Source organism: Mobula birostris, chromosome 2 (assembly GCF_030028105.1).
Source record: "Mobula birostris isolate sMobBir1 chromosome 2, sMobBir1.hap1, whole genome shotgun sequence".
Taxonomy (NCBI): Eukaryota; Metazoa; Chordata; class Chondrichthyes; order Myliobatiformes; family Myliobatidae; genus Mobula; species Mobula birostris.
The window spans coordinates 113,715,254-113,735,190 of record NC_092371.1 but is presented as its reverse complement, the minus strand read 5'-3'; positions in this window follow the sequence as shown (position 1 = coordinate 113,735,190).

The window sequence follows — 19,937 nt, the reverse complement described above, 5'->3', positions numbered from 1 at the left end:
GTGTCAAGTCGGCGGGATGCCTCCCGGAAGTCCTACCGGGAAGGTCGCACTCTGGCCCCGCCAGGCGGGGCAAATCCGACCCCCATAGTGACTTCCGGGCCTAACTCGTTAACCAGAGCCGCGACAGACCGTGCAACAATGACATGTGTCAAACCGGCGGCACGACGCCCGGAGCTCATGCCGGTCGCGGGGCACCTCGGGCCCGCCCGACGGGGCAGATCCGACCTTCACAGGCTTCCGACGGCAATTGGTTAACCGGCGTGGCGCCGAGGGCACGCGGCTGGCTCGGCGGGCGGCCCTCCGGTAGTGCCGCCGTCGATCGGCCGCCTCGGTCGGCAGGAGGGCCCCGAAGTCGCCTTCATTCTGACTTCCGAGTCGGGACTTAGATTACTTTCGACTCTTCAGCCAAGGTCTCGGATCGACGGCGGGACCTGCGGTTGTCCCTCCGAAAATGCCGCCGCTCGGCCGGCACGGCCCGCCGAATACGTCCCCTTACTGGCTCCCGCCTCGGGACTTTGTCAGAAATTCATTCGGGCAAGGTTTCCATTCGGCGGCCGGAGCACCGGTAGTCATACGGAAAATGCCGCCCCTCGGCCGGCATGGGCCTGCGAATAGGTCCCGCTGACAGACTTCCGCGATTGGGTATTTGTCCGAAAATCCATACCGGCAATCTTCGGAATCGTGCGGAAAAGCTGCCGCGTGGCCCGGGTTAACCAATTGGGGAGGCCGGTGCCATCTACCGAATACTTCAACAACTCGTGAAAACGGCCTCCCTATATATCTGCAGGAACCCCGCCAATGCCCCCGTACAGAAATTGCATGTGTCAAAGGGGCGGCCGAATCTGACCCCGGCGGCCGAGCCTCTGGAACTCCGGGTCGGCCTCGGCCGGCAAATCCGACCCCCATCCAGACTTCCGGAGCGGACTTGGTTAACGAATTGCCACCGGGCAAATGGTTAACCGACAGATCTTGGAGGCTCGTTACCCAAGCCATCCCCCGCCGGTGCGAAAAGTTAACAATCAGCGGGCGGGCAATTCGTGAACCGACCGGGACCGGGCAATTCGTTAACCATTCGGAACCGGGCAATTCGTTAACCAACCTTGTCCTGGCAATGAGTGCACCAACCCGGCCGGACAATTCGTTAACCAAGCTGGCTCTGGCAATTCGTTAACCAACCTGGCCGGGACAATTCGTTAACCAACCCGGCCGGACAATTCGTTAACCAAGCTGGCTCTGGCAATTCGTTAACCAACCTGACCCTGACAATTCGTTAACCAACCCTGTCCTGGCAATGAGTGCACCAACCCGGCCGGACAATTCGGTAACCAACCAGACCCTGGCAATTCGTTAACCAACCAGGACGGGCAATTCGTCAACCAACCCTGTCCTGGCAATGAGTGCACCAACCCGGCCGGACAATTCGGTAACCAACCAGACCCTGGCAATTCGTTAACCAACCTGACCCGGACAATTCGTTAACCAACCAGGACGGGCAATTCGTTAACCAACCAGGCCCGGACAATACTTTAACCACCCTGGTTTTCCAATTCGTGAACCAACTGGGAACGGACAATTCGGTAACCAACCCTGTCCTGGCAATGAGTGCACCAACCCGGCCGGACAATTCGTTAACCACCCTGTCCTTGCCAATTCGTGAACCAACTGGGAACGGACAATTCGTTAACCAACCCGGCCGGACAGTTCGTTAACCAAGCTGGCTCTGGCAATTCGTTAACCTACCCGGCCATGGCAATTCGTTAACCAACCTGACCCTGACAATTCGTTAACCAGCCAGGACGGGCAATTCGTTAACCAACCTGGCCCGGACAATTCCTTAACCACCCTGGCCTTGCCAATTCGTGAACCAACTGGGAACGGACAATTCATTAAACAACCCTGTCCTGGCAATGAGTGCACCAACCCAGCCGGACAATTCGTTAACCAAGCTGGCTCTGGCAATTCGTTAACCTACTCGGACATGCCAATTCGTTAACCAGTCTGACCCGGACAATTCGCTAACCAACCCTACTCGGGCAAATCGTTAACCAAGCCCAACCCCGACAATTCGTTAACCAACCCTGCACGGTCAAGTCGTTAACCAAGCCCAAACCCGACAATTCGTTAACCAACCCATACATGGCAATTCGCTAAACAACCCGGCTCGGGCAAATGGTTAACCAAGCCGGCCGGGCAAATCGTTAACCGGCCCGGCAGTCCCGACAATTCGACAATCAACCAGCTGAGGACAAACCCTTCGCCCTCAATAACAACTAGTTCTTGCCCCGCCGTCAAAATGTCCCGGCCGATGTTCATCAGAAACTCCTTGCTGGCCCATGGGCCCCCCCTCCTTACCTTAAGAGAGTCATAGTTACTCCCGCCGTTTACCCGCGCCGCACTGAATTTCGTCAAGTTGGGTCTGGCAACCCGCTAACCCGGCCGGCCGGGCCTGACAACGCTCTAGAAACCCGGAACAGGCAGTTTCGTGAACCAACCGCGCACGCTCCTGACAATGCGTTCACCCACCCTGCTCGGGCAAATCGTTAACCAAGCCCAACCCTGACAATGCGTTAATCAACCCGGCCATGGCAATTCATTAACCAACCCGGCTCGGGCAAATGGTTAACCAAGCCGGCCGGGCAAATCGTTGACCGGCCCGGCAGTCCCGACGATTCGACAATCAACCAGCTGAGGACAAACCCTTCGCCCTCAATAACAACTAGTTCTTGCCCCGCCGTCAAAATGTCCCGGCCGATGTTCATCAGAAACTCCTTGCTGGCCCATGGGCCCCCCTCCTTAACCTTAAGAGAGTCATAGTTACTCCCGCCGATTACCCGCGCTGCACTGAATTTCGTCAAGTTGGGTCTGGCAAGCCGCTAACCCGGCCGGCCGGGCCTGACAACGCTCTAGAAACCCGGAACAGGCAGTTTCGTGAACCAACCGCGCACGCTCCTGACAATGCGTTAGCCAACCCTGCTCGGGCAAATCGTTAATCAAGCCCAACCCTGAAACTGCGTTAACCAACCCGGCCATGGCAATTCATTAACCAACCCGGCTCGGACAAATGGTTAACCAAGCCCAACCCAGACAATTCGGTAACCAACCCGGCTCGGGCAAATGGTTAACCAAGCCGGCCGGGCAAATCGTTGACCGGCCCGGCAGTCCCGACGATTCGACAATCAACCAGCTGAGGACAAACCCTTCGCCCTCAATAACAACTAGTTCTTGCCCCGCCGTCAAAATGTCCCGGCCGATGTTCATCAGAAACTCCTTGCTGGCCCATGGGCCCCCCTCCTTAACCTTAAGAGAGTCATAGTTACTCCCGCTGTTTACCCGCGCCGCACTGAATTTCGTCAAGTTGGGTCTGGCAAGCCGCTAACCCGGCCGGCCGGGCCTGACAACGCTCTAGAAACCCGGAACAGGCAGTTTCGTGAACCAACCGCGCACGCTCCTGACAATGCGTTAGCCAACCCTGCTCGGGCAAATCGTTAATCAAGCCCAACCCTGAAACTGCGTTAACCAACCCGGCCATGGCAATTCATTAACCAACCCGGCTCGGGCAAATGGTTAACCAAGCCGGCCGGGCAAATCGTTGACCGGCCCGGCAGTCCCGACGATTCGACAATCAACCAGCTGAGGACAAACCCTTCGCCCTCAATAACAACTAGTTCTTGCCCCGCCGTCAAAATGTCCCGGCCGATGTTCATCAGAAACTCCTTGCTGGCCCATGGGCCCCCCTCCTTAACCTTAAGAGAGTCATAGTTACTCCCGCCGATTACCCGCGCTGCACTGAATTTCGTCAAGTTGGGTCTGGCAAGCCGCTAACCCGGCCGGCCGGGCCTGACAACGCTCTAGAAACCCGGAACAGGCAGTTTCGTGAACCAACCGCGCACGCTCCTGACAATGCGTTAGCCAACCCTGCTCGGGCAAATCGTTAATCAAGCCCAACCCTGAAACTGCGTTAACCAACCCGGCCATGGCAATTCATTAACCAACCCGGCTCGGACAAATGGTTAACCAAGCCCAACCCAGACAATTCGGTAACCAACCCGGCTCGGGCAAATGGTTAACCAAGCCGGCCGGGCAAATCGCTAACCGGCCCGGCAGTCCCGACAATTCGACAATCAACCCGCTGAGGACAAACCCTTCGCCCTCAATAACAACTAGTTCTTGCCCCGCCGTCAAAATGTCCCGGCCGATGTTCATCAGAAACTCCTTGCTGGCCCATGGGCCCCCCTCCTTACCTTAAGAGAGTCATAGTTACTCCCGCCGTTTACCCGCGCCGCACTGAATTTCGTCAAGTTGGGTCTGGCAAGCCGCTAACCCGGCCGGCCGGGCCTGACAACGCTCTAGAAACCCGGAACAGGCAGTTTCGTGAACCAACCGCGCACGCTCCTGACAATGCGTTCACCCACCCTGCTCGGGCAAATCGTTAACCAAGCCCAACCCTGACAATGCGTTAATCAACCCGGCCATGGCAATTCATTAACCAACCCGGCTCGGGCAAATGGTTAACCAAGCCGGCCGGGCAAATCGTTGACCGGCCCGGCAGTCCCGACGATTCGACAATCAACCAGCTGAGGACAAACCCTTCGCCCTCAATAACAACTAGTTCTTGCCCCGCCGTCAAAATGTCCCGGCCGATGTTCATCAGAAACTCCTTGCTGGCCCATGGGCCCTCCTCCTTAACCTTAAGAGAGTCATAGTTACTCCCGCCGTTTACCCGCGCCGCACTGAATTTCGTCAAGTTGGGTCTGGCAACCCGCTAACCCGGCCGGCCGGGCCTGACAACGCTCTAGAAACCCGGAACAGGCAGTTTCGTGAACCAACCGCGCACGCTCCTGACAATGCGTTAGCCAACCCTGCTCGGGCAAATCGTTAATCAAGCCCAACCCTGAAACTGCGTTAACCAACCCGGGCATGGCAATTCATTAACCAACCCGGCTCGGACAAATGGTTAACCAAGCCCAACCCTGACAATTCGGTAACCAACCCGGCTCGGGCAAATGGTTGATCAAGCCGGCCGGGCAAATCGGTAACCGGCCCGGCAGCCCCGACTATTCGACAATCAACCAGCTGAGGACAAACCCTTCACCCTCAATAACAACTACGTCTTGCCCCGCCGTCAAAATGTCCCGGCCGATGTTCATCAGAAACTCCTTGCTGGCCCATGGGCCCCCCTCCTTACCTTAAGAGAGTCATAGTTACTCCCGCCGATTACCCGCGCTGCACTGAATTTCGTCAAGTTGGGTCTGGCAAGCCGCTAACCCGGCCGGCCGGGCCTGACAATGCTCTAGAAACCCGGAACAGGCAGTTTCGTGAACCAACTGCGCACGCTCCTGACAATGTGTTCACCCACCCTGCTCGGGCAAATCGTTAACCAAGCCCAAACCCGACAATTCGGTAACCAACCCAACCATGACAATTCGCTAACCAACCCGGCCCGGGCAAATGGTTAACCAAGCCCAAACCTGACAATTCGTTAACCAACCCGGCCCGGGCAAATGGTTAACCAAGCCGGCCGGGCAAATCGGTAACCGGCCCGGCAGCCCCGACTATTCGACAATCAACCAGCTGAGGAGAAACCCTTCACCCTCAATAACAACTACGTCTTGCCCCGCCGTCAAAATGTCCCGGCCGATGTTCATCAGAAACTCCTTGCTGGCCCATGGGCCCCCCCTCCTTACCTTAAGAGAGTCATAGTTACTCCCGCCGATTACCCGCGCTGCACTGAATTTCGTCAAGTTGGGTCTGGCAAGGCGCTAACCCGGCCGGCCGGGCCTGACAATGCTCTAGAAACCCGGAACAGGCAGTTTCGTGAACCAACTGCGCACGCTCCTGACAATGTGTTCACCCACCCTGCTCGGGCAAATCGTTAACCAAGCCCAAACCCGACAATTCGGTAACCAACCCAACCATGACAATTCGCTAACCAACCCGGCCCGGGCAAATGGTTAACCAAGCCCAAACCTGACAATTCGCTAACCAACCCGGCCCGGGCAAATGGTTAACCAAGCCGGCCGGGCAAATCGGTAACCGGCCCGGCAGCCCCGACTATTCGACAATCAACCAGCTGAGGACAAACCCTTCGCCCTCAATAACAACTAGTTCTTGCCCCGCCGTCAAAATGTCCCGGCCGATGTTCATCAGAAACTCCTTGCTGGCCCATGGGCCGACAATTCGTTAACCAACCCAACCATGACAATTCGCTAACCAACCCGGCCCGGGCAAATGGTTAACCAAGCCCAAACCTGACAATTCGTTAACCAACCCGGCCCGGGCAAATGGTTAACCAAGCCGGCCGGGCAAATCGGTAACCGGCCCGGCAGTCCCGACAATTCGACAATCAACCAGCTCAGGACAAACCCTTCGCCCTCAATAACAACTAGTTCTTGCCCCGCCGTCAAAATGTCCCGGCCGATGTTCATCAGAAACTCCTTGCTGGCCCATGGGCCCCCCTCCTTACCTTAAGAGAGTCATAGTTACTCCCGCCGATTACCCGCGCTGCACTGAATTTCGTCAAGTTGGGTCTGGCAAGCCGCTAACCCGGCCGGCCGGGCCTGACAATGCTCTAGAAACCCGGAACAGGCAGTTTCGTGAACCAACTGCGCACGCTCCTGACAATGTGTTCACCCACCCTGCTCGGGCAAATCGTTAACCAAGCCCAAACCCGACAATTCGGTAACCAACCCAACCATGACAATTCGCTAACCAACCCGGCCCGGGCAAATGGTTAACCAAGCCCAAACCTGACAATTCGTTAACCAACCCGGCCCGGGCAAATGGTTAACCAAGCCGGCCGGGCAAATCGGTAACCGGCCCGGCAGCCCCGACTATTCGACAATCAACCAGCTGAGGAGAAACCCTTCACCCTCAATAACAACTACGTCTTGCCCCGCCGTCAAAATGTCCCGGCCGATGTTCATCAGAAACTCCTTGCTGGCCCATGGGCCCCCCCTCCTTACCTTAAGAGAGTCATAGTTACTCCCGCCGATTACCCGCGCTGCACTGAATTTCGTCAAGTTGGGTCTGGCAAGGCGCTAACCCGGCCGGCCGGGCCTGACAATGCTCTAGAAACCCGGAACAGGCAGTTTCGTGAACCAACTGCGCACGCTCCTGACAATGTGTTCACCCACCCTGCTCGGGCAAATCGTTAACCAAGCCCAAACCCGACAATTCGGTAACCAACCCAACCATGACAATTCGCTAACCAACCCGGCCCGGGCAAATGGTTAACCAAGCCCAAACCTGACAATTCGCTAACCAACCCGGCCCGGGCAAATGGTTAACCAAGCCGGCCGGGCAAATCGGTAACCGGCCCGGCAGCCCCGACTATTCGACAATCAACCAGCTGAGGACAAACCCTTCGCCCTCAATAACAACTAGTTCTTGCCCCGCCGTCAAAATGTCCCGGCCGATGTTCATCAGAAACTCCTTGCTGGCCCATGGGCCCCCCTCCTTACCTTAAGAGAGTCATAGTTACTCCCGCCGTTTACCCGCGCCGCACTGAATTTCGTCAAGTTGGGTCTGGCAAGCCGCTAACCCGGCCGGCCGGGCCTGACAACGCTCTAGAAACCCGGAACAGGCAGTTTCGTGAACCAACCGCGCACGCTCCTGACAAGGCGTTAACCAACCCTGCACGGTCAAGTCGTTAACCAAGCCCAAACCCGACAATTCGTTAACCAACCCAACCATGGCAATTCGCTAACCAACCCGGCCCGGGCAAATGGTTAACCAAGCCCAACCCTGACAATTCGTTAACCAACCCGGCCCGGGCAAATGGTTAACCAAGCCGGCCGGGCAAATCGTTAACCGGCCCGGCAGTCCCGACAATTCGACAATCAACCAGCTGAGGACAAACCCTTCGCCCTCAATAACAACTAGTTCTTGCCCCGCCGTCAAAATGTCCCGGCCGATGTTCATCAGAAACTCCTTGCTGGCCCATGGGCCCCCCCTCCTTCCCTTAAGAGAGTCATAGTTACTCCCGCCGTTTACCCGCGCCGCACTGAATGTCGTCAAGTTGGGTCTGGCAACCCGCTAACCCGGCCGGCCGGGCCTGACAACGCTCTAGAAACCCGGAACAGGCAGTTTCGTGAACCAACCGCGCACGCTCCTGACAGTGCGTTAGCCAACCCTGCTCGGGCAAATCGTTAATCAAGCCCAACCCTGAAACTGCGTTAACCAACCCGGCCATGGCAATTCATTAACCAACCCGGCTCGGGCAAATGGTTAACCAAGCCCAACCCTGACAATTCGGTAACCAACCCGGCTCGGGCAAATGGTTAACCAAGCCGGCCGGGCAAATCGGTAACCGGCCCGGCAGTCCCGACAATTCGACAATCAACCAGCTGAGGACAAACCCTTCGCCCTCAATAACAACTAGTTCTTGCCCCGCCGTCAAAATGTCCCGGCCGATGTTCATCAGAAACTCCTTTCTGGCCCATGGGCCCCCCTCCTTACCTTAAGAGAGTCATAGTTACTCCCGCCGTTTACCCGCGCCGCACTGAATGTCGTCAAGTTGGGTCTGGCAACCCGCTAACCCGGCCGGCCGGGCCTGACAACGCTCTAGAAACCCGGAACAGGCAGTTTCGTGAACCAACCGCGCACGCTCCTGACAATGCGTTCACCCGCCCTGCTCGGGCAAATCGTTAACCAAGCCCAACCCTGACAATGCGTTAATCAACCCGGCCATGGCAATTCATTAACCAACCCGGCTCAGGCAAATGGTTAACCAAGCCCAACCCTGACAATTAGTTAACCAACCCGGCCCGGGCAAATAGTTAACCAAGCCGGCCGGGCAAATCGTTAACCGGCCCGGCAGTCCCGACAATTCGACAATCAACCAGCTGAGGACAAACCCTTCGCCCTCAATAACAACTAGTTCTTGCCCCGCCGTCAAAATGTCCCGGCCGATGTTCATCAGAAACTCCTTGCTGGCCCATGGGCCCCCCTCCTTACCTTAAGAGAGTCATAGTTACTCCCGCCGTTTACCCGCGCCGCCCTGAATTTCGTCAAGTTGGGTCTGGCAACCCGCTAACCCGGCCGGCCGGGCCTGACGACGCTCTAGAAACCCGGAACAGGCAGTTTCGTGAACCAACCGCGCACGCTCCTGACAATGCGTTAGCCAACCCTGCTCGGGCAAATCGTTAATCAAGCCCAACCCTGAAACTGCGTTAACCTACCCGGCCATGGCAATTCACTAACCAACCCGGCTCGTACAAATGGTTAACCAAGCCCAACCCGGACAATTCGGTAACCAACCCGGCTCGGGCAAATGGTTAACCAAGCCGGCCGGGCAAATCGTTAACCGGCCCGGCAGTCCCGACAATTCGACAATCAACCAGCTGAGGACAAACCCTTCGCCCTCAATAACAACTAGTTCTTGCCCCGCCGTCAAAATGTCCCGGCCGATGTTCATCAGAAACTCCTTGCTGGCCCATGGGCCCCCCCCTCTTCGTGAACCAACCGCGCACGCTCCTGACAAGGCGTTAACCAACCCTGCACGGTCAAGTCGTTAACCAAGCCCAAACCCGACAATTCGTTAACCAACCCGGCCATGGCAATTCATTAACCAACCCGGCTCGGGCAAATGGTTAACCAAGCCCAACCCTGACAATTCGGTAACCAACCCGGCTCGGGCAAATGGTTAACCAAGCCGGCCGGGCAAATCGTTAACCGGCCCGGCAGTCCCGACAATTCGACAATCAACCAGCTGAGGACAAACCCTTCGCCCTCAATAACAACTAGTTCTTGCCCCGCCGTCAAAATGTCCCGGCCGATGTTCATCAGAAACTCCTTGCTGGCCCATGGGCCCCCCCCTCTTCGTGAACCAACCGCGCACGCTCCTGACAAGGCGTTAACCAACCCTGCACGGTCAAGTCGTTAACCAAGCCCAAACCCGACAATTCGTTAACCAACCCGGCCATGGCAATTCATTAACCAACCCGGCTCGGGCAAATGGTTAACCAAGCCCAACCCTGACAATTCGGTAACCAACCCGGCTCGGGCAAATGGTTAACCAAGCCGGCCGGGCAAATCGTTAACCGGCCCGGCAGTCCCGACAATTCGACAATCAACCAGCTGAGGACAAACCCTTCGCCCTCAATAACAACTAGTTCTTGCCCCGCCGTCAAAATGTCCCGGCCGATGTTCATCAGAAACTCCTTGCTGGCCCATGGGCCCCCCCTCCTTAAGAGACTTAAGAGAGTCATAGTTACTCCCGCCGTTTACCCGCGCCGCACTGAATTTCGTCAAGTTGGGTCTGGCAACCCGCTAACCCGGCCGGCCGGGCCTGACAACGCTCTCGAAACCCGGAACAGGCAGTTTCGTGAACCAACCGCGCACGCTCCTGACAATGCGTTCACCCGCCCTGCTCGGGCAAATCGTTAACCAAGCCCAAACCCGACAATTCGTTAACCAACCCAACCATGGCAATTCGCTAACCAACCCGGCCCGGGCAAATGGTTAAGCAAGCCCAACCCTGACAATTCGTTAACCAACCCTGCCCGGGCAAATGGTTAACCAAGCCGGCCGGGCAAATCGGTAACCGGCCCGGCAGCCCCGACTATTCGACAATCAACCAGCTGAGGACAAACCCTTCACCCTCAATAACAACTACGTCTTGCCCCGCCGTCAAAATGTCCTGGCCGATGTTCATCAGAAACTCCTTGCTGGCCCATGGGCCCCCCTCCATACCTTAAGAGAGTCATAGTTACTCCCGCCGTTTACCCGCGCCGCACTGAATTTCGTCAAGTTGGGTCTGGCAAGCCGCTAACCCGGCCGGCCGGGCCTGACAACGCTCTAGAAACCCGGAACAGGCAGTTTCGTGAACCAACCGCGCACGCTCCTGACAATGCGTTAGCCAACCCTGCTCGGGCAAATGGTTAACCAAGCCGGCCGGGCAAATGGTTAACCGGCCCGGCAGTCCCGACAATTCGACAATCAACCAGCTGAGGACAAACCCTTCGCCCTCAATAACAAATAGTTCTTGCCCCGCCGTCAAAATGTCCCGGCCGATGTTCATCAGAAACTCCTTGCTGGCCCATGGGCCCCCCCTCCTTATCCTTAAGAGAGTCATAGTTACTGCCGCCGTTTACCCGCGCCGCACTGAATTTCGTCAAGTTGGGTCTGGCAACCCGCTAACCCGGCCGGCCGGGCCTGACAACGCTCTAGAAACCCGGAACAGGCAGTTTCGTGAACCAACCGCGCACGCTCCTGACAATGCGTTAGCCAACCCTGCTCGGGCAAATCGTTAATCAAGCCCAACCCTGAAACTGCGTTAACCAACCCGGCCATGGCAATTCATTAACCAACCCGGCTCGGGCAAATGGTTAACCAAGCCGGCCGGGCAAATCGGTAACCGGCCCGGCAGCCCCGACTATTCGACAATCAACCAGCTGAGGACAAACCCTTCACCCTCAATAACAACTAGTTCTTGCCCCGCCGTCAAAATGTCCCGGCCGATGTTCATCAGAAACTCCTTGCTGGCCCATGGGCCCCCCTCCTTACCTTAAGAGAGTCATAGTTACTCCCGCCGTTTACCCGCGCCGCACTGAATTTCGTCAAGTTGGGTCTGGCAAGCCGCTAACCCGGCCGGCCGGGCCTGACAATGCTCTAGAAACCCGGAACAGGCAGTTTCGTGAACCAACCGCGCACGCTCCTGACAAGGCGTTAACCAACCCTGCACGGTCAAGTCGTTAACCAAGCCCAAACCCGACAATTCGTTAACCAACCCAACCATGGCAATTCGCTAACCAACCCGGCCCGGGCAAATGGTTAACCAAGCCCAACCCTGACAATTCGTTAACCAACCCGGCCCGGGCAAATGGTTAACCAAGCCGGCCGGGCAAATCGCTAACCGGCCCGGCAGTCCCGACAATTCGACAATCAACCCGCTGAGGACAAACCCTTCGCCCTCAATAACAACTAGTTCTTGCCCCGCCGTCAAAATGTCCCGGCCGAGGTTCATCAGAAACTCCTTGCTGGCCCATGGGCCCCCCTCCTTACCTTAAGAGAGTCATAGTTACTCCCGCCGTTTACCCGCGCCGCACTGAATTTCGTCAAGTTGGGTCTGGCAAGCCGCTAACCCGGCCGGCCGGGCCTGACAACGCTCTAGAAACCCGGAACAGGCAGTTTCGTGAACCAACCGCGCACGCTCCTGACAATGCGTTAGCCAACCCTGCTCGGGCAAATCGGTAACCAAGCCCAAACCCGACAATTCGATAACCAACCCAACCATGGCAATTCGCTAACCAACCCGGGGCCGGGCAAATGGGTAACCAAGCCCAACCCTGACAATTCGTTAACCAACCCGGCCCGGGCAAATGGTTAACCAAGCCGGCCGAGCAAATCGTTAACCGGCCCGGCAGTCCCGACAATTCGACAATCAACCAGCTGAGGACAAACCCTTCGCCCTCAATAACAACTAGTTCTTGCCCCGCCGTCAAAATGTCCCGGCCGATGTTCATCAGAAACTCCTTGCTGGCCCATGGGCCCCCCCTCCTTCCCTTAAGAGAGTCATAGTTACTCCCGCCGTTTACCCGCGCCGCACTGAATTTCGTCAAGTTGGGTCTGGCAGCCTGCTAACCCGGCCGGCCGGGCCTGACCACGCTCTAGAAACCCGGAACAGGCAGTTTCGTGAACCAACCGCGCACGCTCCTGACAATGCGTTAGCCAACCCTGCTCGGGCAAATCGTTAATCAAGCCCAACCCTGAAACTGCGTTAACCAACCCGGCCATGGCAATTCATTAACCAACCCGGCTCGGGCAAATGGTTAACCAAGCCGGCCGGGCAAATCGGTAACCGGCCCGGCAGTCCCGACAATTCGACAATCAACCAGCTGAGGACAAACCCTTCACCCTCAATAACAACGACGTCTTGCCCCGCCGTCAAAATGTCCCGGCCGATGTTCACCAGAAACTCCTTGCTGGCCCATGGGCCCCCCTCCTTAACCTTAAGAGAGTCATAGTTACTCCCGCCGTTTACCCGCGCCGCACTGAATTTCGTCAAGTTGGGTCTGGCAACCCGCTAACCCGGCCGGCCGGGCCTGACAACGCTCTAGAAACCCGGAACAGGCAGTTTCGTGAACCAACCGCGCACGCTCCTGACAATGCGTTAGCCAACCCTGCTCGGGCAAATCGTTAATCAAGCCCAACCCTGAAACTGCGTTAACCAACCCGGCCATGGCAATTCATTAACCAACCCGGCTCGGGCAAATGGTTAACCAAGCCGGCCGGGCAAATCGGTAACCGGCCCGGCAGCCCCGACTATTCGACAATCAACCAGCTGAGGACAAACCCTTCACCCTCAATAACAACTAGTTCTTGCCCCGCCGTCAAAATGTCCCGGCCGATGTTCATCAGAAACTCCTTGCTGGCCCATGGGCCCCCCTCCTTAACCTTAAGAGAGTCATAGTTACTCCCGCCGTTTACCCGCGCCGCACTGAATTTCGTCAAGTTGGGTCTGGCAACCCGCTAACCCGGCCGGCCGGGCCTGACAACGCTCTAGAAACCCGGAACAGGCAGTTTCGTGAACCAACCGCGCACGCTCCTGACAAGGCGTTAACCAACCCTGCACGGTCAAGTCGTTAACCAAGCCCAAACCCGACAATTCGTTAACCAACCCAACCATGGCAATTCGCTAACCAACCCGGCCCGGGCAAATGGTTAACCAAGCCCAACCCTGACAATTCGTTAACCAACCCGGCCCGGGCAAATGTTTAACCAAGCCGGCCGGGCAAATCGCTAACCGGCCCGGCAGTCCCGACAATTCGACAATCAACCCGCTGAGGACAAACCCTTCGCCCTCAATAACAACTAGTTCTTGCCCCGCCGTCAAAATGTCCCGGCCGAGGTTCATCAGAAACTCCTTGCTGGCCCATGGGCCCCCCTCCTTACCTTAAGAGAGTCATAGTTACTCCCGCCGTTTACCCGCGCCGCACTGAATTTCGTCAAGTTGGGTCTGGCAAGCCGCTAACCCGGCCGGCCGGGCCTGACAACGCTCTAGAAACCCGGAACAGGCAGTTTCGTGAACCAACCGCGCACGCTCCTGACAATGCGTTAGCCAACCCTGCTCGGGCAAATCGGTAACCAAGCCCAAACCCGACAATTCGATAACCAACCCAACCATGGCAATTCGCTAACCAACCCGGGGCCGGGCAAATGGGTAACCAAGCCCAACCCTGACAATTCGTTAACCAACCCGGCCCGGGCAAATGGTTAACCAAGCCGGCCGGGCAAATCGTTAACCGGCCCGGCAGTCCCGACAATTCGACAATCAACCAGCTGAGGACAAACCCTTCGCCCTCAATAACAACTAGTTCTTGCCCCGCCGTCAAAATGTCCCGGCCGATGTTCATCAGAAACTCCTTGCTGGCCCATGGGCCCCCCCTCCTTCCCTTAAGAGAGTCATAGTTACTCCCGCCGTTTACCCGCGCCGCACTGAATTTCGTCAAGTTGGGTCTGGCAGCCTGCTAACCCGGCCGGCCGGGCCTGACCACGCTCTAGAAACCCGGAACAGGCAGTTTCGTGAACCAACCGCGCACGCTCCTGACAATGCGTTAGCCAACCCTGCTCGGGCAAATCGTTAATCAAGCCCAACCCTGAAACTGCGTTAACCAACCCGGCCATGGCAATTCATTAACCAACCCGGCTCGGGCAAATGGTTAACCAAGCCGGCCGGGCAAATCGGTAACCGGCCCGGCAGCCCCGACTATTCGACAATCAACCAGCTGAGGACAAACCCTTCACCCTCAATAACAACTAGTTCTTGCCCCGCCGTCAAAATGTCCCGGCCGATGTTCATCAGAAACTCCTTGCTGGCCCATGGGCCCCCCTCCTTACCTTAAGAGAGTCATAGTTACTCCCGCCGTTTACCCGCGCCGCACTGAATTTCGTCAAGTTGGGTCTGGCAAGCCGCTAACCCGGCCGGCCGGGCCTGACAACGCTCTAGAAACCCGGAACAGGCAGTTTCGTGAACCAACTGCGCACGCTCCTGACAATGTGTTCACCCACCCTGCTCGGGCAAATCGTTAACCAAGCCCAAACCCGACAATTCGGTAACCAACCCAACCATGACAATTCGCTAACCAACCCGGCCCGGGCAAATGGTTAACCAAGCCCAAACCTGACAATTCGTTAACCAACCCGGCCCGGGCAAATGGTTAACCAAGCCGGCCGGGCAAATCGGTAACCGGCCCGGCAGCCCCGACTATTCGACAATCAACCAGCTGAGGAGAAACCCTTCACCCTCAATAACAACTACGTCTTGCCCCGCCGTCAAAATGTCCCGGCCGATGTTCATCAGAAACTCCTTGCTGGCCCATGGGCCCCCCCTCCTTACCTTAAGAGAGTCATAGTTACTCCCGCCGATTACCCGCGCTGCACTGAATTTCGTCAAGTTGGGTCTGGCAAGGCGCTAACCCGGCCGGCCGGGCCTGACAATGCTCTAGAAACCCGGAACAGGCAGTTTCGTGAACCAACTGCGCACGCTCCTGACAATGTGTTCACCCACCCTGCTCGGGCAAATCGTTAACCAAGCCCAAACCCGACAATTCGGTAACCAACCCAACCATGACAATTCGCTAACCAACCCGGCCCGGGCAAATGGTTAACCAAGCCCAAACCTGACAATTCGCTAACCAACCCGGCCCGGGCAAATGGTTAACCAAGCCGGCCGGGCAAATCGGTAACCGGCCCGGCAGCCCCGACTATTCGACAATCAACCAGCTGAGGACAAACCCTTCGCCCTCAATAACAACTAGTTCTTGCCCCGCCGTCAAAATGTCCCGGCCGATGTTCATCAGAAACTCCTTGCTGGCCCATGGGCCGACAATTCGTTAACCAACCCAACCATGACAATTCGCTAACCAACCCGGCCCGGGCAAATGGTTAACCAAGCCCAAACCTGACAATTCGTTAACCAACCCGGCCCGGGCAAATGGTTAACCAAGCCGGCCGGGCAAATCGGTAACCGGCCCGGCAGTCCCGACAATTCGACAATCAACCAGCTGAGGACAAACCCTTCGCCCTCAATAACAACTAGTTCTTGCCCCGCCGTCAAAATGTCCCGGCCGATGTTCATCAGAAACTCCTTGCTGGCCCATGGGCCCCCCTCCTTACCTTAAGAGAGTCATAGTTACTCCCGCCGTTTACCCGCGCCGCACTGAATTTCGTCAAGTTGGGTCTGGCAACCTGCTAACCCGGCCGGCCGGGCCTGACAACGCTCTAGAAACCCGGAACAGGCAGTTTCGTGAACCAACCGCGCACGCTCCTGACAATGCGTTCACCCACCCTGCTCGGGCAAATCGTTAACCAAGCCCAACCCTGACAATGCGTTAATCAACCCGGCCATGGCAATTCATTAACCAACCCGGCTCGGGCAAATGGTTAACCAAGCCCAACCCTGACAATTCGGTAACCAACCCGGCTCGGGCAAATGGTTAACCAAGCCCAAACCCGACAATTCGATAACCAACCCAACCATGGCAATTCGCTAACCAACCCGGGGCCGGGCAAATGGGTAACCAAGCCCAACCCTGACAATTCGTTAACCAACCCGGCCCGGGCAAATGGTTAACCAAGCCGGCCGGGCAAATCGTTAACCGGCCCGGCAGTCCCGACAATTCGACAATCAACCAGCTGAGGACAAACCCTTCGCCCTCAATAACAACTAGTTCTTGCCCCGCCGTCAAAATGTCCCGGCCGATGTTCATCAGAAACTCCTTGCTGGCCCATGGGCCCCCCCTCCTTCCCTTAAGAGAGTCATAGTTACTCCCGCCGTTTACCCGCGCCGCACTGAATTTCGTCAAGTTGGGTCTGGCAGCCTGCTAACCCGGCCGGCCGGGCCTGACCACGCTCTAGAAACCCGGAACAGGCAGTTTCGTGAACCAACCGCGCACGCTCCTGACAATGCGTTAGCCAACCCTGCTCGGGCAAATCGTTAATCAAGCCCAACCCTGAAACTGCGTTAACCAACCCGGCCATGGCAATTCATTAACCAACCCGGCTCGGGCAAATGGTTAACCAAGCCGGCCGGGCAAATCGGTAACCGGCCCGGCAGCCCCGACTATTCGACAATCAACCAGCTGAGGACAAACCCTTCACCCTCAATAACAACTAGTTCTTGCCCCGCCGTCAAAATGTCCCGGCCGATGTTCATCAGAAACTCCTTGCTGGCCCATGGGCCCCCCTCCTTACCTTAAGAGAGTCATAGTTACTCCCGCCGTTTACCCGCGCCGCACTGAATTTCGTCAAGTTGGGTCTGGCAAGCCGCTAACCCGGCCGGCCGGGCCTGACAACGCTCTAGAAACCCGGAACAGGCAGTTTCGTGAACCAACCGCGCACGCTCCTGACAAGGCGTTAACCAACCCTGCACGGTCAAGTCGTTAACCAAGCCCAAACCCGACAATTCGTTAACCAACCCAACCATGGCAATTCGCTAACCAACCCGGCCCGGGCAAATGGTTAACCAAGCCCAACCCTGACAATTCGTTAACCAACCCGGCCCGGGCAAATGGTTAACCAAGCCGGCCGGGCAAATCGTTAACCGGCCCGGCAGTCCCGACAATTCGACAATCAACCAGCTGAGGACAAACCCTTCGCCCTCAATAACAACTAGTTCTTGCCCCGCCGTCAAAATGTCCCGGCCGATGTTCATCAGAAACTCCTTGCTGGCCCATGGGCCCCCCCTCCTTCCCTTAAGAGAGTCATAGTTACTCCCGCCGTTTACCCGCGCCGCACTGAATGTCGTCAAGTTGGGTCTGGCAACCCGCTAACCCGGCCGGCCGGGCCTGACAACGCTCTAGAAACCCGGAACAGGCAGTTTCGTGAACCAACCGCGCACGCTCCTGACAGTGCGTTAGCCAACCCTGCTCGGGCAAATCGTTAATCAAGCCCAACCCTGAAACTGCGTTAACCAACCCGGCCATGGCAATTCATTAACCAACCCGGCTCGGGCAAATGGTTAACCAAGCCCAACCCTGACAATTCGGTAACCAACCCGGCTCGGGCAAATGGTTAACCAAGCCGGCCGGGCAAATCGGTAACCGGCCCGGCAGTCCCGACAATTCGACAATCAACCAGCTGAGGACAAACCCTTCGCCCTCAATAACAACTAGTTCTTGCCCCGCCGTCAAAATGTCCCGGCCGATGTTCATCAGAAACTCCTTGCTGGCCCATGGGCCCCCCTCCTTACCTTAAGAGAGTCATAGTTACTCCCGCCGTTTACCCGCGCCGCACTGAATGTCGTCAAGTTGGGTCTGGCAACCCGCTAACCCGGCCGGCCGGGCCTGACAACGCTCTAGAAACCCGGAACAGGCAGTTTCGTGAACCAACCGCGCACGCTCCTGACAATGCGTTCACCCGCCCTGCTCGGGCAAATCGTTAACCAAGCCCAACCCTGACAATGCGTTAATCAACCCGGCCATGGCAATTCATTAACCAACCCGGCTCAGGCAAATGGTTAACCAAGCCCAACCCTGACAATTAGTTAACCAACCCGGCCCGGGCAAATAGTTAACCAAGCCGGCCGGGCAAATCGTTAACCGGCCCGGCAGTCCCGACAATTCGACAATCAACCAGCTGAGGACAAACCCTTCGCCCTCAATAACAACTAGTTCTTGCCCCGCCGTCAAAATGTCCCGGCCGATGTTCATCAGAAACTCCTTGCTGGCCCATGGGCCCCCCTCCTTACCTTAAGAGAGTCATAGTTACTCCCGCCGTTTACCCGCGCCGCCCTGAATTTCGTCAAGTTGGGTCTGGCAACCCGCTAACCCGGCCGGCCGGGCCTGACGACGCTCTAGAAACCCGGAACAGGCAGTTTCGTGAACCAACCGCGCACGCTCCTGACAATGCGTTAGCCAACCCTGCTCGGGCAAATCGTTAATCAAGCCCAACCCTGAAACTGCGTTAACCAACCCGGCCATGGCAATTCACTAACCAACCCGGCTCGTACAAATGGTTAACCAAGCCCAACCCGGACAATTCGGTAACCAACCCGGCTCGGGCAAATGGTTAACCAAGCCGGCCGGGCAAATCGTTAACCGGCCCGGCAGTCCCGACAATTCGACAATCAACCAGCTGAGGACAAACCCTTCGCCCTCAATAACAACTAGTTCTTGCCCCGCCGTCAAAATGTCCCGGCCGATGTTCATCAGAAACTCCTTGCTGGCCCATGGGCCCCCCCCTCTTCGTGAACCAACCGCGCACGCTCCTGACAAGGCGTTAACCAACCCTGCACGGTCAAGTCGTTAACCAAGCCCAAACCCGACAATTCGTTAACCAACCCGGCCATGGCAATTCATTAACCAACCCGGCTCGGGCAAATGGTTAACCAAGCCCAACCCTGACAATTCGGTAACCAACCCGGCTCGGGCAAATGGTTAACCAAGCCGGCCGGGCAAATCGTTAACCGGCCCGGCAGTCCCGACAATTCGACAATCAACCAGCTGAGGACAAACCCTTCGCCCTCAATAACAACTAGTTCTTGCCCCGCCGTCAAAATGTCCCGGCCGATGTTCATCAGAAACTCCTTGCTGGCCCATGGGCCCCCCCCTCTTCGTGAACCAACCGCGCACGCTCCTGACAAGGCGTTAACCAACCCTGCACGGTCAAGTCGTTAACCAAGCCCAAACCCGACAATTCGTTAACCAACCCGGCCATGGCAATTCATTAACCAACCCGGCTCGGGCAAATGGTTAACCAAGCCCAACCCTGACAATTCGGTAACCAACCCGGCTCGGGCAAATGGTTAACCAAGCCGGCCGGGCAAATCGTTAACCGGCCCGGCAGTCCCGACAATTCGACAATCAACCAACTGAGGACAAACCCTTCGCCCTCAATAACAACTAGTTCTTGCCCCGCCGTCAAAATGTCCCGGCCGATGTTCATCAGAAACTCCTTGCTGGCCCATGGGCCCCCCCTCCTTAAGAGACTTAAGAGAG